Genomic DNA, 16,632 nt, shown 5'->3' with positions numbered 1-16,632 from the left:
CACAACCAAAGCCATATCTAATCGACAACAGGTTGACACAATATACTTAGATCTTGTCAAGGCATTTGATAAAATTGATCATTGCCTTCTTATCCGAAACGTAATTTGATTCAGTAAGTTCCAAAAGTTTAGCAGTCTTTCCTGTTATATCTCAGAGGTCGATACTCGGTCCATTCCTTTTTAAAATATTAATATTTCTCCTTGTTTTTACTCAGTTAATTTCTCCCTCATTGCTGATGACCGTCTATTCTGCTATAACTTCTTTCTATTCATGATGCTTCTGCAAAAAAAATGAAATAAATAAGTAATCTTGCAGAGTATTGGACAGTCAAACTACCATTCTTGGAATCACACCTACTCTGACAACACGATGCTAATTAAATTTCAGCTTTCATACATAGAACTACAAAAAAATTTAAGGATGCAGAACCAATGATTGTACTGTTTAAGACTAATGTTACGTCCCATTTTAGAATATTGTTCAGTTGTTTGGTCACCTTATCAAAAAATACTAATTCAATAGAAACCATTCAGCGACTATTTATTCACACTCTCTGGTTTAGAATTACTGGAAAATACTAGGACAGACCTTATCATTTTATATAGAATCACCTTATCATTTATTACAGAAGATTAAATTGTGCAACCTCTAAACACAAGACTACAAAATAATGACCTAATATCGACTTACAAAATCTTAATAATATGATTGACGGTCCACGAATACTAAATTTACATGTTTCACAAACAATAACAGATAAAAAATATTTGGAAAATCAAATTACAGTACAAATTATTTAACAATTAATCCAATACCTCGACCAATGGAAATGAGAAATAAACTATAAATCGTGGTAAACCTTTTTACCTTTCCTTAAGTCAATATAAAACATTTTTTGAAATATGGATCATGGCAATTTTTCAAGTTCGATTTGTTTATCTATTTCTCTTATTTCATTACATTTTTTTATCATTCCTTTCCACTTCTTTAATATTTGTACATATGTTTATTATGACACATTATCCTCTAATCGACGCAGTGCCAGGTACGACATTCATTTTCCAAGATAAATAAACCTTTCCCATCCGATTGTTTTTGCTTTATGCTACTTATCTCCTGTAACTATATCCCCATATATGTATATGTTCATTGTGACTTTCGCGTGCCTGGATCACTTTGTGCTTGATTGCTGACAGTAATTGAGTGTTCATGACGAAAAATGAAGAACGTATGAGAACATGAATTTAAAGTCTCCTCGGCCGAATCGAAAGAAAAGCGGCTACGGTGACGCAAAGCCATAAAATAAACGCATATTTAATCTTGCGGTTTTCCCCTTAGATGATAGTACCGTAGTGATATTACTTTTCTCTGAACTTCAGGCTAAATTGATTGGTGTCCTCATCAAAGACTTGGAACGCTCTACTGTCATAGTCTTGTAATTTTATTTTCGTCACACTTTAAGAAACTAATTTAACGCTCATTATCGGACTTATTACTGTCATCAAAGCGATGTTAAAATGTGGTTTATAAGCCAATTTTGTCATTGAGCCGAAAAATGTCTTAACTCGTTCCACATTCCCCTCTTCTTTCACTTTAACGCATGTGGTGAATTTATGTGGACGTTGATTTTTCATGGAAATTAATCTTAAATCCAGATGTTCAGACTTTCTATTTGCTAAACAGCGTACCTATATGGTTTGGAGGTCGTTAAAAAACCTGTACTGATCGACACTGATCACTTTTCTGTCGTTATATTCTCGCAATTGTTCAGTTCTCACTGAAGATGGCTGACTCATAATTATAATCAGGATCAACAACCGTCCAGTCGAACCAGGATCGCTAACTTTTACGTTTTACAAAACGTAACGTTTACAGAAACATCTGTTGAACAGTCCCTGTTTGTACCTGATTTTTTTTCTACTTTGAATCCTTGGGGCAAATCCTTGCACTTCTGTTTCAGAAATGGTTAGCTCTAATGAATAACTAGCAACTTTCCAGTCTGACATCTTGCTATTAACTCCAAATTGGATATAAAACGGATAAATTTACACGGTATGAATAATGAGTAAGTGTCATGGGTTTCATTGAACAGAAGGTTTTGAACGTCATCAGATGATGGATTCTATACAATCTTGTCACACCGAACCAATTAGAACGAATTTTATCCCAACAAAAACCTAACCGTGTAAAAAAGCAGATTCCAGATTCCCTCCAAAAATATCAGCCTATCGATGTAATGATATCTGGATTGTGGCCAAGTCTGTTCGTTTTTGGTCCATAACCTGGGAAAACTAAAAAAAAAAGAAGAGATAAATGTTCCAAAAACCCCTCTAGAAAATTAGCCCTCTTATGACGATCTATACTGTGGCCCTTTTTTCATGGTTAGGGGGATATCATACTTTTTCGTTCACTCCGGCATCCTGGACGTAGTTTTCGAGACAGGAGCGATTATGCACGTCGAGGATTTTCTCTTGTAAGAAGAGAAAATTGCTATTTTCAGATTCTTTCCTTTATTTATAATGAAAGAGGTACATTTGTGCCAAATATCACATTTCTACCTGTACGGAACGTGTCATAATTTTGATGGTGAGACTCCTCCCCCCCCCCTAAAAAAAGCGGCACTAATTTTGAGAAAATGGCAATTTTTAGAATTTTTTTTAAAGCCTACCTTTTTGCGGAATTTCTCGTTTCTAGCTATTCGGAAAGTTCCTTATACTTTCGATGATCAGTGAGTTAAGACCTAAGCTTAATTTATGTTTCAAATTCATAATAAATTTTTTTACAGAAAAAAAATGGAATAGTAAAGAAATAAGAGGTCAAATAAACTTGTTTCATTTTGATATACTATGTCGTGGTAGATGAACTTACTACAGACGGTACATTCAGCTTTAACCTCTTCAGATTTTTCTGTAACTGTGTATTTCAATTGTTTTAGAGGGGGGCCGGTTGTTAATCCCGTCCCGTTTTACGGCATTCCATCCCAGAACGGTCCATCAGAAAGGCGTTACAAACTATTTGTCCACTACCTTATTTACGACACGAAATGCCAGTTTGTTCTCAAATTGCCTCCTGTGGCGTAGAACAAAAACAAATCTATACGGGGAGTAATAAATTCTCTTATGTTACCCACCTAAGACACCTGTACAAAAGAAACGTCTTTACAAAAGGGTTTTGCCTAATAAATGACCCCGTAGCAGGTTAAAAAAGCGAAGGCGAAAGAAGCAGGTACATGATTGAATTAGGGTTCGACCCGTCCAACCTATAATCACTCCAGGTTTAAATTCGCTGTGGTTATTTCGCCTTAAATGCTTTTTTGTACGTTTCTTCCACATCAGCACATTTATTCGTATTTATGTATTTAACTTAGGAATTAGGACTTTATATAGACAACAGAGTGACGTTGAATCCCCACACAAGACTTAAGAGAAATCAACACGACTTGGGCAACTACGACCGTACTTACGTTTTGACCGTCAACACTAAAACTAACACAACACCACTTTAGACATACCGTGGGGTTCTGCCAATCCATCTAATATCCAGCGCATCCAATCCTTCCAATCAAAAGTCCTCAGATAAATTGCCAAAGATCCTCAATACTAACCTCACTATCCACAACATAAACATTCCTTTTGTCAATGAACTAATCCGATCCAGATTTCAAGAGTTCCTAACCAGCCTCTCAATCCATACTGCCCATTCCCATCCTGTTAACCCTCCTTGTTGCCTTAATAGACTCGAGACCTTCTCGCCCCTTAATCCTTAACACTGTGTGCTAGCATTGGTTGGTTCTCATGGCATGTATCATCCGGGTGCAGCGCAGGCGTTAGTGAAAAAAGTCCTGTGTTCACATTTGTCATATACAAATATGTATATGCGACAAATAATTTTTTTTCATATGTATATATTTATAACATACTGTTACAATTAACCTGGAGTATTCTCATAAATAGAGGTTGGCTTCTTTCAAACTCAATTTCTTGTTCCTTCTAGAAGCAAATACGCAAATTTTACATAATTTTTAAGGAGGTAACAAAACTATACCAATCACCTTTATCACCAAGACGATAATCTTAAGGAATTTGTGTCGGTGGTTTTTCATCTTCTGTTATTGAACACTAGAGCTTGGATGATTCGAAGTCGGGTGCAAATAAGGGCATATTTAAAATTTTTGAAGTGGAAGGTTGCTTGGTTCTTGATGAAAGGCTGACCATTGCGCCAAAATAATCGTCAACAAGCTTCATTTATATATGGAGATTATATACTTTCGACGTGTAGGTTTTAATTAACAGGATACCGATCATTGAGTGAGAGAGAAAAAAATTAAAGGAAATGAGAATGAATGAACATGTGTATCAAAAAGTAGTTTTTTCTCTTTCGTTTTATTTAAAGTGGAGCGTGAGAGTCAAAGTCGCCCATCGGGTTGTACTTATTAGCCGGCGATTAATTAAGACTCACGCCATTTTCAACAGTCGCGTCAGCAGTCAGAAAAGAACGGCCTTCGTCCCCCAGGCTCTTCGCATTGTTGGCCGGTTAAAAAACTCAAACCGAGTACAAAAAGCACCCAGAACTTTTTTCCCTCTCCGGGACCGGTTTGGAACGACGATCGAGACCCCTAGGAGAAGCTAAGCCTCTTGGAAAACCGAGTCTATTTACTTAGGACACGTACACGTCTCAAAGGAGGTATGAGTTTAAAAAGAAAAATTAGAATCTGAGACGAAGCGTAAAGACCGTTGATGCCGGGAAACGCCCACCGCGGGCATACCATCGGGCAATTAGCTGCCCACGAAAATTGGCTCGATGTGCATAAATTGCACGGTAGGCGGCATCCAATTCCCCGGGGCCTTACGTCCAAATAACTAACCATGCCTTTGAATTTTCAAGTTGGAATCGTCTCGAAATTCAGATATACAAGCAGGTTCCGGGGGTACTACGTGAATGCAAATTAAAAAAAAATGAGAACAGTGTCTTAAGGGGAAAAACAGTAAACTGTAATTTAATCAGCAGATCTTGAACCGGCTTTTCGCTGTTTAGCTGGAGATATCTCAACCCATTTAAACCATATCAATTGAAACTTTAGATTAACAGGAACAACCTCAATTACATATAAAGAAGGATCGTATTCCTTGATTATATTTGGTCATCAGTCATAACCATTTGAAGTATAAGTATGACTGTGATACAATGACTCTCTCGACCTTTAGACAGACGATCATATCTTTGCCTCCATAATCTATACAATCTGACAGTATGCTCAGCCAAAGCATCAAACTCCTACAGAATTCAATCCTTCCATTCCACAATCTGTTGTATTGCATCATTTCCATATGTCCTATCTTACCCTTCATCATGACCTTATCCCTTACGTTTTCCATGATATAGAATCCCTAGATAGCAAATTCCCCACCTCACTCACTGCCCATCCCAATCCCTTAGGAACCCAGATTTGCTTAACCTCACTCCCTAGTAGTCCGACTAATATGATCTCCTCCTCAAGGGATAATGAGTGACAATAATTGCCTATAAATGCTTACTTCGGATGACCATTGCTGACTTATTTCTCAGCTCAAGACAACACAAGTCACATTTGGCCACATTGTTATACTTACTTGTAGTTAACTCTACAATTTGTAAATGTTCAATAAAAGAGAAAAAACTACGACAAAGTATTTGACTTGGCACTTCGTAAATCCAAAACTGCTCAGAATTTTGAGATTTCATCTTGATGTCTGGGGTATGATCTGTAGTTTTTCATGTTTCGGGATTTCGCCATTTTCAGTGGTTTTTACTTATCCAGCTGGTTTGGTATATAACACACGTTTCAGCATTTCGCCTTCTAAGAAGACATTGACTCTGACGTTTGGTCCATTTTTGAAAGGCCCGTTGCATCCCGCTTCTATCAGCACACGGTTGTTCATATAACATTTATTTGTCTTTATCGATAAATCTGTAGTTTTGTCGTTTCCGACCAATCCAGTCCATCTCTCCTCGCTGTTTTGGTATGTATAACTTCTGTCTGTCTTCAGTAATGGGTGTGTGTATTATTTGGTTCCTCTTAAACCAGTCAGTTGTCCACAGACGATAAATATAGGTACGCGTCTGACAGGCAAAACGGCGAACATATCCTGACCAGGATGATCATTCAACGATTCATTCTACAAACCACTGAAGATACTGGAAGGCATAGGACAGACCAAATCATCGGACATTTATCTTGACAAGGGTGATCAGATACGAACAAACTTCATTACCAGACATCAAAAATAAATTTCTCTATGTGATTAAATGAAATTGTTGGTTTTATGTTTGAAAAGTTGGATTTTTGTTTACATTAATACATGTATTGTTCTTGATCATAAATCTTTCTTTTCATCGTTTCCGATCAGTCTGGTTTAGTATGTCAAACGCATACTTTTCGGCCTTTCGCCTTCTTCAGTGATCTGTATGTTGTTTTGTCAAGTCGTATCCTGATGATAGTCAGACCTGCAACGACCAAACTGCAAATAAAGTAAGTTTATATCTTGTTTTCACCATAAAACTATCTGCTTATTACACTGGTATGGTGGGATGTGTTTTGGCATTTCCTCTTCTTCAGTGTTTGGTCTGTGTGTTAGTTCGTTGATTGTGCCCCTCAGGGGCTTTCATTCGTTTAGAATGCGAAATAGTTAAAACTGGATGTAGGAAAAAATTACATAACCATCCTGCTAGACATCACATTTAAAACTGAACTTATAAACATTTCCCAAATCATAGCAAACGTGAACCACTTCGGAAGTCGCGATAGCTCACTTGGTTAGAAGAGCAGCGGCGTATTGAGCCCAAGGTGGTGGTTTCTAATCTCGCTCGTGACACTAGCGTTTTCATCTCAACCAAGAACTTAGGTAAAAAGCATATTTTATTTAAATAATTAATACGGTCAATTATTAATAATAAATACATATATGGATTAGTTTTAAATTTGACTTGTTGGCATTAATCTAGGACAAAGTAATTAGTCTAGACCAGATCTAAAATAGTAAATTGTAGATTTTTCAAAACATTTCTTCCTTATTTTAGTATTTCAGTTGGTACGCGTTTTTCTTTCGACATAATCCTCAATTTGGCAGATTTATCAACAGATTGCATTAGAACGTCAGTTTTTGTATTGTTGGCATAGGTGGAAAGGAAGTATGCTTACTTTTACGCTTATGGTAAATATTGAACCACTCAATAAAAAGCATACTTTCTATGAGATAATTTATAAATCTTCTAAATAGATTTGTGCACTCTTATTCCATTCTTAATTCAACAGGCATAACCTTGGATTTGAAAAACGTCTGTCGTTTTGAGCTGCTTGAAGATAAGGGCCTGTTCAAAAGTCCCTCCTTGTTCTGAATTTTCCCCCTTTCTCCAAGGGAAACTCAGTGTGCTCAAAGACCTTGGATTATGCAGTTTTTCTTTTCAGTTCCCTAGAAACTCAATTAAAGATAAGGTTTTTAAAGGGTGAGGTTGAAGGAGTGTTTGCGTCCTACGCTACTCCTACTTGGTTCGCCTACGTCTGATACGGCTTATTTTTCCAACGAGGTTTCTACGTCTTCCATTCCCTTTTCCCCGAGGGCGTTCTTCGACATCGAGAAGAAAAACAAGAGATAAAATGTTGTTACAAGGCGCAGATCATCTGGCATTGACTCGTAATGCCCGGTTGCCGTGTCTATTTTTCAAAAATGAAACCTTTCAAATGATCTGAATTGCAGAAGAAAAAAATCGTGAAATCCTGTTTCATTCAGGAAAAAGAAATCTGCCTTAGCTTGCGAAGTTCAATTATTCCAGAAAGGTTTCGAAGTCTCAGCAATAAATGATAATGCATGTTTACGATTTGATGATATTGTTTTCTTTACCCTGAGCTACCTCGGTTTATTGTTTAAAAGTTCGCCTCATTCTATATTAAGAAGTGCTGCGGTCATCAGAATCATACCCGATTTTTATAAAAATCCCCGTACCCTCGGCCAAACTTAACGGCTTTATCATAGATGGAGGCCAAAGGGCAATGAGGTAAGTGGAGTAAGGTACAGAAATGGTTCCCTGAATTATTAAGGAAGGACCGACCGACCCTTAGGCTAGGGTTGAATACCAAATCCATCTCTCGGACCGGCCTTCATTAAATATACGCCTCTGAGGCTATAGATTGCAAATTGGAGGTGTGTAAGGGCGCCCTAGGGTCCTGAATTAGATATTAGAATGGGCCCAATACTGGTTGGAGCCATCCTTTGAATTTACAAAGGACATCACTCCATCAATCTCTTCCAGGGCAATTATAACCTTAACAGACATCATTTGTTTGAGTTATGTTCGCATTAATTATTATAATTAATCGATTTTACTCGTTTCTCCTTTATTAAATTACAAGGTTAAAATCCCGCAGGATGTACAGTCTTCCGTAAACCAGGTGACAGGTTTCTAGTTTGTGTTGGTACATGCAATATTTACATGATATATATTGGTCTTTTTTCAAAGGATGTCCATAAATATATAGTTTTGTCGCCGCTTGTTTTTATCATAAAATAAGAATTATGTAGTTTGTCGTTCCGATCGAATTGATTTGACTATCCGCGCTGTTTTTGCATGTCAAAACTCGTTTCGGCATTTCACCACTTTCAGCTGTAGGTGCGTGCATTATTTTGTTCTTTTTAACTATTCAGACATCACTACTGACCGCTGAAGATACTGGAACGCGCAAGACAGACAAAATAGATGATAATAGGCGCCCTGAATCATCTGTGACGATCAGTGTCCATTTCTTGAAAGGCACATTGTACTCTTGTACCACATTGTTGGTGTAGTACTTTTATGAATTATTTTATCCTTTTAAACGTTTCAAATATCACTTCGACTGAAAATATCGGAACGAATTTGAGAAATCAAACAGCGAGCATTGCCTGATCAGGATGATCAGAGACGATCAAACAAGTTCATCACTTCAAGAGCCATCTCACGACATCCACGTAATGATGGTGGCCGTTTCCATTAATTACGGATTGAATGATTAAGCGCGGAATAGGCCATCTAACTAAATACCATTGGCCCTTTTAAAAAGGCCGATTGGAAAATGTAGGCTTTTTCAATTCATGATCTGATAGTAAAGGAGAACCGATCAAACTGCAATGAGCTAATTAGGTTCATTAACAGAGGAACCAAATTTAGCATACCCAGGGCAAAGGACTATCACAAGCCGGGTAAATATCCAAAATTATGGTAGGAACAAGTGTCAAGCAAAATCGGACGGAAAGAGTTGATTTCCCAAAATAATAAAAACAACCCTAGCACGATAAACTTTTTAGTGCAACGGGGGAGCAGCATCTGTCAAGAAACTAAAGAGAGAAAAGAGAAAAGCTGGTCTAATTTCTGTGATTTCTTAATCATTTATCATCTATAAGCTGTGTCTGGGATTTAAAGAAAAACAAGATTGTAGGGATCGAAAGGCATTCGAAACACGGTCGAGTTTTATCGCGCAGACGAATTTATGAACATGTTAGCCCCTTGCTCCGTAGCTGCGAACACAGATGATGGGATGAACTGCTTATTAATGATGACGCGGAGTCATGGTTTTCATTCACTTCTCAAAAGCTGGAAGACTCTGTACAAGCAAGAATACGTCACAAGGCTATGACGGCATAAATTATGAGATGTTGAAGTATTTACAGAATAATGCAAAAAGGGTACTACTGGCAATCTTTAATAAAATATGAGATTAACCACAAGGAGCAGAACTCTGCCCGTTATTATTCTCCCTTTACTCGGCGGCCATCAACTTTTAAACTTCCAAGGAGGTCGAAATATCCCAGTTTGCTAATGTCTTTTTTTTTTGTATTGCGGCGATAAGAATTTTGATGTAGATGTCGATAAGATGAAGTAGGTTGTAGGACGTTTCAGATCTTGGCCCTTGGTTTTACTATCGGATGAAAAAACGTCCATGGTTTTTCAGTAGGCGTAGAAAATTTAGGATCCCTTTATCTTTACCTTTATTAGTAGTATATGTATAACATATTGTTCTTTATCCATAATTCACTTGTTTTGTCGTTTTCAATCAATCTGATCTATCATCGCTGTTTTACTTTATCAAACGATGTTTTACATTTTACCATCTTCAGTGGTAGGTTTGTGCATTATTTTATCATTTTTAAATGATGCAAACTTCATTAAATATCACTTAAAATACTGGAACTAGTCTAACAGCCTAAACCAGTGAACATTGCGTAACCAGGTGATCAGATACTGTCAAACTAGGTTCATTCAACTTCAAAAAGAAATCTCACTATGTCCATAAATGATATTGTCGGTGTACATCTCTTGTATAGCAAGTTGAATTCTTGTTAGCATTAGTACACGTATTGTTCTTGATCCATAAAAGTTTGTATTCGTCGTTGCCTATCAATCTGGTCCTCCTTCCCAAACTGCGAACGTATCCTGACCAGGATGAATAAAGACCAACTAGGTTCATAACTCGCAGACCTCAAGAAGACTCCTCACATCATCCATAATTGTCCAGTTCTTAAAGTGTTTATTTGTTAACTTGTACTTTGTTTTTATTGTTTATGTATAATTCTCTCCATTTTCGTCATTTCCGATCAATATGGTCGATGTCTTCGCTGTTTAGATCTGTCAGGCGCGTTTCAGCATTTCGCAGTCGTTATTTTGTCATTTGTTTCCGTTCAAACCAGGATGATCAGAGACATATAGCTTTCGTTTTTAGTGAGCACTTACGTTCAACTCTTGGTCTTACCTTTGAAACAAATTCGAGAAAATCCGATGTAAGACTTAACTTTAACAGCAGGTCTATATTGTTGATTGTGAACAATTTGACTTCGTCAAAACCTAGGACGACAAAAGAAATGCAAATTTTATTTATCTCTTAAAACGCAAATAGCTTTTCATCTGAGTTAGCACAATTCCTTAAATGTTTCAGCCTCTCAGATCCTTTTCAATTGTTTTGGCAGAAATCTGTCGTCGACAATAAAATTATTTTGTTCTCACGAGTCTTCGACTCTTGGTTGTAAGATGCCACCGTCTTTCAAAAGGAAACTGTGACGATTGAACACTGTGCCAGGGAGATAAAAAGGCTGGGGATTATCAGTATAAAAATAGCCATCTACTCGGACAGCCAGGCGGCACTGAAGGCAATTGCCGCATCGACGGTAGAGAGTCGTTTTGGATTGCATTAGAACCCTGTCAGATATTGGAGAAATTAACAAAATTACCCTTGTCTGGATACTAGGACACACAGGGCAGACGGGCAACGAAGAAGCCGTTAAATTAGCCAAGGAAAGTTCAATGAGGACACCTCAGCCCTGAACCCTTTGTGGCTTGCCAAAAACATGGATCCATTAGACAATAGATCAATATAGCACAGGACAGGCATACGAAAAAATTTACCATAGGACCATCGAAGAAACTAACAGCAGAACTACTAAATCTTGGACGCTAGGACTAGAATAATAGTTGTACTGCTAACTGGACACTGCAGACTCTGTATAGACTCGGAGTAGCAGAAACAATCCTGTGCAGATATTGCCAAGCAGGGAACACATCCTCTGTTGGTGCGAAGGCCTATGTAGGCCGAGATTCCTAATCCTGGAAGAGGAAAAGCCAAAGCCTGAAGGATACACACGGGAGTCCTTAAAAAAAGCTTTGGGGTCTGGTAAAAAGCCTCAAGCTCAACGAAGTTCTAGATCAAAAATGGAGATGCACAATAGACCAATACTAGCCGCGGTGCACAGGTCTTGATCTAATCTTGGTTGTAAGGTACGACTTTGACTTATATGAGGTTTCTTTAAAAAAAAATGGTTTTATTAACCTTTAAGACTTGTAATGGAAATCTTTTCCCTAATATTTCGGGTGTATTCGGCTTCAAAAAAATATTTATAGCAAAGAAATTCAAAGAAAAAAATATTGTTAACTGGTAGTATTATTGTGTATATCAACCCTGTTTACTTAGTTATTCAGATATCGTGAGATGCGGTCGGGTGTGATGTAGGTTTCAGAAAAACATTTTCTTTATCGTGCCAAATGTTTTTCTGAAACCTACATCACACCCGACCGCATCTCACGATATATGAATAACTATCGATTAACGGTCACTAATCTCTACACACACTGTTTACTTATTTACTCGGTCTTTTATCTTGACACCTATAACTATTCATATTTGGGAATCGATGTAGTTTGTGATAAGGAGAAAATATATCTATAAAAGAGGGTGTTTTTTATGCGTCAAAGAGGATTGCTTCTTCTAGAATAGATGGGGTGGCTCAAACGCCGAAAAGGGAAAAGAAGAAGAAATATCGGCCCTCTTCCGAAGTGTTGTGTGCCAATTATTGACTCTCCTGCCTTTTTGCAAGGATCTCTCTCTGAATCGATTATTCACCGAAAAGGAGACAGGGGAAAAAACGACATTTTTAAGCATGTCCTCGTTTTATCTTAATTGGAGACGTAATGTGTGAGAGTGCCCGCCGAGCAATTAGTAGGATGTATTAATTGAAACCTATTTAACTCGCCCACATTCAGACGCCTTACAGTTTAAAAAACTCTTTGAAACGCGAACCGTATAATTCTTCCCTTTAAAACTGAATTTCGGCAAATTGACGAGTGGAGGGTTCAACACACTTTTACAGTCTGTGGGTGGTTTTCCGCTTGATAAATTTGGAACACTTTTCTAGGTTGTGCCAGATTGAATACATAAAGTATGGTGGCGAGATTTTAACCTGAATTTTATTATTTTTTTTTTTTAACAAGAAACCATCATTAATGCTTTTAGCCATGGATTTGTGTCATGATTACTTTTCAAACATACATGGACGTATTGACGACATCCTCCTGGGTTGTTTAAAAATCCTCCTTGCGATACAGGAAGAAAAGTCTTAACGCTGTCAATTTAGTTAATATGAAGGATGTAGAAATTCTTTGTGGAACGCCAAATATATAATTTTAAAAATCTAATTTGTCCAAATTCCTTATTGGTAGTGTGCAGAGTTCAACAAAACTATTTGATAACTAGGTTCCCAATTGTTAAATTTGGAACACTTTTCCTGGCCTTTTGTGCCAGATTAAATTCATAAAAGTGGATGAAGAGTTTGACAATAATTTTCAAATATTGTTTATTAAAAACAGACATTAAATATTTTAGCCATGGATTTGTGTCATTGCTTTTCAAATTGACGACATCCTGGGTTGTTTAAAAATCCTCCTTGTTTGACTGGAAGAAAGGACCTCTCGCTGACGATTTAGTTAATCTGAAGGATGTGTATCCCTTAGACACGCCAAATATATCATTTTAAAAATCTAATTTGTCCAAATTCTTTATTGGTGGTGTGCAGAGTTCAAAACACTATTTGATAACTGTAGTTGGTTCCCAATTGCTAAATTTGGAACACTTTTCCTGGCCTTTTGTGCCAGATTAAATTCATAAAAGTGGAGGAAGAGTTGACAATACTTTTCAAATATTGTTTATTAAAAACCTACATTAAATATTTTAGCCATGGATTTGTGTCATTGCTTTTCAAACATACATGGACGTATCATTGCTTTTCAAACATTCATGGACGTATTGACGACATCCTGGGTTGTTTAAAAATCCTCTTTGTCAGACTGGAAGAAAGGACCTCTCGCTGGCGATGTAGTTAATCTGAAGGATGTGGATCTCTTAGAAACGCCAAATATATAATTTTAAACAGCGAATTTGAGCAAATTCCTTGTTGGAGTTGTGGATAGTACATTATTTGATAGCTGTAGGTTGTACCCAATTGACAATTCTAGATCACTTTTCGTGGCAAAAGGGGGAGGTATGATTTTGACTTTAATTTTCAAATGTTCTTTCCAAAAAAACCAGCATTTTGTTAGCCAAGGATTTGTGTGTTAATATCCTCCAGGTGTGACATGGAAGGAAGGATCTCGTTGACAATTCTGTTAAAGATTAGAAAAAATTTTGATACACCAGATTACATGTTGGAGGTTTGGAGAGTTCAACAGCACTATTTGATAACTATAGTTGGTAAATTTAGAACACTTTTTACTGATTTTTATTGTGTCAAATTAAATATACAAAAGGGGCGGCAAGATTTTGGCCTTAATTTTTAAATTTTGTTTATTAGAAATATAATTTAATACCCTTCAGTTGTGACTAGAAGAAAGGACCGCGCGTTGGCAATTTTGCTAATCGGAAGGATTAGAAAAATTTTTGATACGCCAAATTCCATTTTGGAGGTGTGTAGAGTTCAACAGCACTATTTGATAACTGTATTTGATACAGATTCCTAAATTGGGAACACTTTTTATGGATTTTTTTCAGATTGAATATATAAAAGGTGTGGCAAGATTTTTTGACCTCATTTTCAAATTTTAATTATTAGAAACCAGCATTAAATTTTCAGCCATGGATTTGAGTTTTTACAACATCCTGCTGTTTTTTTAAATATCCTCCAGTTGTGACCCGGAAGAAAAGTCCTCTCGCTGACCATTTAGTTATAATAAGAAAGATGTGAGAATTCTTTGAAACTCTAAATTATGTAATTTTCTCCTCTTAAAAATCGCGTTTTATCAAATTCATAGTTGGTGGTTGGAGGGTTGGACAATACTATTTCATAATTGTGGTTGATTCCCAGGTGCTAGAATATGGAAAGCTCTCTATGGGTTTTATTATATTAGATTGTATCATAAAAAGAGAGGCAAAATTTCTACCTTAATTTTCAAATTGAAATCCTTCTGAAAATGGTTTTGTAAACGTATTGATAACATCCTGTCGTTTATCTCCGCATGACACACGAAAGAAAGGACCTCTAGTTGCTAATGTAACCAATGGGAAAGAAGTGAAAGAATATTTAAAAAATTAAACCGAAAAGGCAAATCCTAGCAATATATTAGTGTCTTACAGCCCTCCTTTTTAAATTGATCCCTTGATCCTAATGATTAAAACTAATACCCTCTCTAATCTATTTTTTCTCTATTTCTCTCTTTAAAGTCTTACATTTTTCTTTGCTTTAAAAGTGGTTAATGAAGGAACAACGGGATTATCACTAAGTAAAACGGGATTATAAGCGGGTCGACTCTTTATTGCCTCGTTTATTTAGCGTTGGATTTCATCAGAGCCGACATACTTTTTTATTATTTAAACGATAAAGTTCAAAAATTAATTCCTAAGTTTTCCCTCCACGGAGGAAACTTAGAACGCGCCCTCCGGCCGGTATTTTCGAAACCATTAAGGGAACCTATCTCTTGGATCTTGGACGATAAGGAAAATATATATTAATAAGGGTGTTTAAAAGGTATTTAAACCGGGCGGTAAACCAAAGGAGGGGGCATTTGCCCGAGAATTCTTCTTTCTTCTTCCTTTTTATTTTCTTTTTGTCCATAAGTGTAGTAATCATGGTAATTTTCTACCGGCGAAGAGGGGCGTACGACTGTGATTATCAGGGAGTTGTTGACTCCCTTGTCAAACGAGGAGAATTTTTTTAACTCCTTTACTCCTTCTAAAGGCGTTCGTTCTCTTTTTGTCTTGTTCCGGGATAGAAATCCGGATGAAGAGAGCTTACGATAATACGACCCTCATCAACATGACTTATTGCAGCTTGGATGTATTGTTTTTCTCAATACCCCCTTAGATTCTATCGCAACCGATCCACTTCACTTCATGATGCCGAAATAATATAAAAGCACATAAATTTCAATATGCTTATTAAAAATGGCTTTAACATTCCCCCCCTCTCTCTCTCACTCACATACACACACACACGCACACGCACGCACATACACACTTCTGTATGTTTATCTACCTACNCTCCCTCACTCTCTCTCTCTCTCTCACTCTCTCTCTCTTTCTCTCTCTCACTCTCTCTCTCTCTTTCTCTCTCTCTCTAACTATCTTTCTATCTATCTATCTCATCTCTCGTATCTATATCTATTTAACTTCTCGTTCTCCCTTTTTCTTGTCTTTCTTCTCTCTCTCTCACACACTCTCATCTCTCCCTCTCTCCCTCTCCCTCTCCCTCTCCATCTCTCTATCTCTACTCTCAAATATTTATTTCCCTTCAAATTTTTCGGTTGGAACCTATAATTGGTTAGTATCCGATCATTTTGGTATCTGCCTATCCTCTTTGTTTTGATATGTTGGTTTTGATGTGTTAGTTGACCAGAAATGACAAAAATCCGACTCTGACATACCAAAATCATCGGAAACAATAAGGAAAACAGTTTTATTTTTGTCTCGTCAGTAAAAGACGAAATCATTTTAGTTCAATCATTTAGTTACGTTTATGAAACCAACGGCGGTTCAACTTGCTGAAAAATTGAAAGGAGGACTGTAATTCATTAGCTTCTAAGGCCTGTCATTCAGCCTGACTTTCTTCACGCGAAAAAATGCTGCAGAAAGGGAAGCTCGGCAAAAAGAATTAATGAACACGTGTGCACAATATGTGGTCTTCGTCCTTTAGCCTGCACAGCAAATTCCTTGCTTTGAAATAAAACACAAAGCAAAACGTACATTTTATCATCTTAGCGGATAAAATAGTTTATAGCTCACACGTTCACACCTAATTTGCCAAAAATCGTTAAAGGATTGAAAAGAAAACAATCCTTGACATAGTTTTTAAAACCAAAGGCATCAA

At 36.9% G+C, this 16,632-nt stretch overlaps 1 protein-coding gene across 11 annotated transcripts in view; it reads left to right on the top strand.

Annotated features, from left to right (window-relative positions):
• The window catches only part of LOC106661088, a 230,109-nt gene that overhangs the window by 204,649 nt on the left and 8,828 nt on the right, over positions 1-16,632 (top strand). The window lies entirely within an intron of this gene.

This window comes from Cimex lectularius, unplaced genomic scaffold, assembly GCF_000648675.2.
Source record: "Cimex lectularius strain Harlan isolate CLEC.00 unplaced genomic scaffold, Clec_2.1 scaffold1, whole genome shotgun sequence".
NCBI lineage: Eukaryota > Metazoa > Arthropoda > Insecta > Hemiptera > Cimicidae > Cimex > Cimex lectularius.
This window is presented reverse-complemented; position numbering and strand designations above follow the sequence as displayed.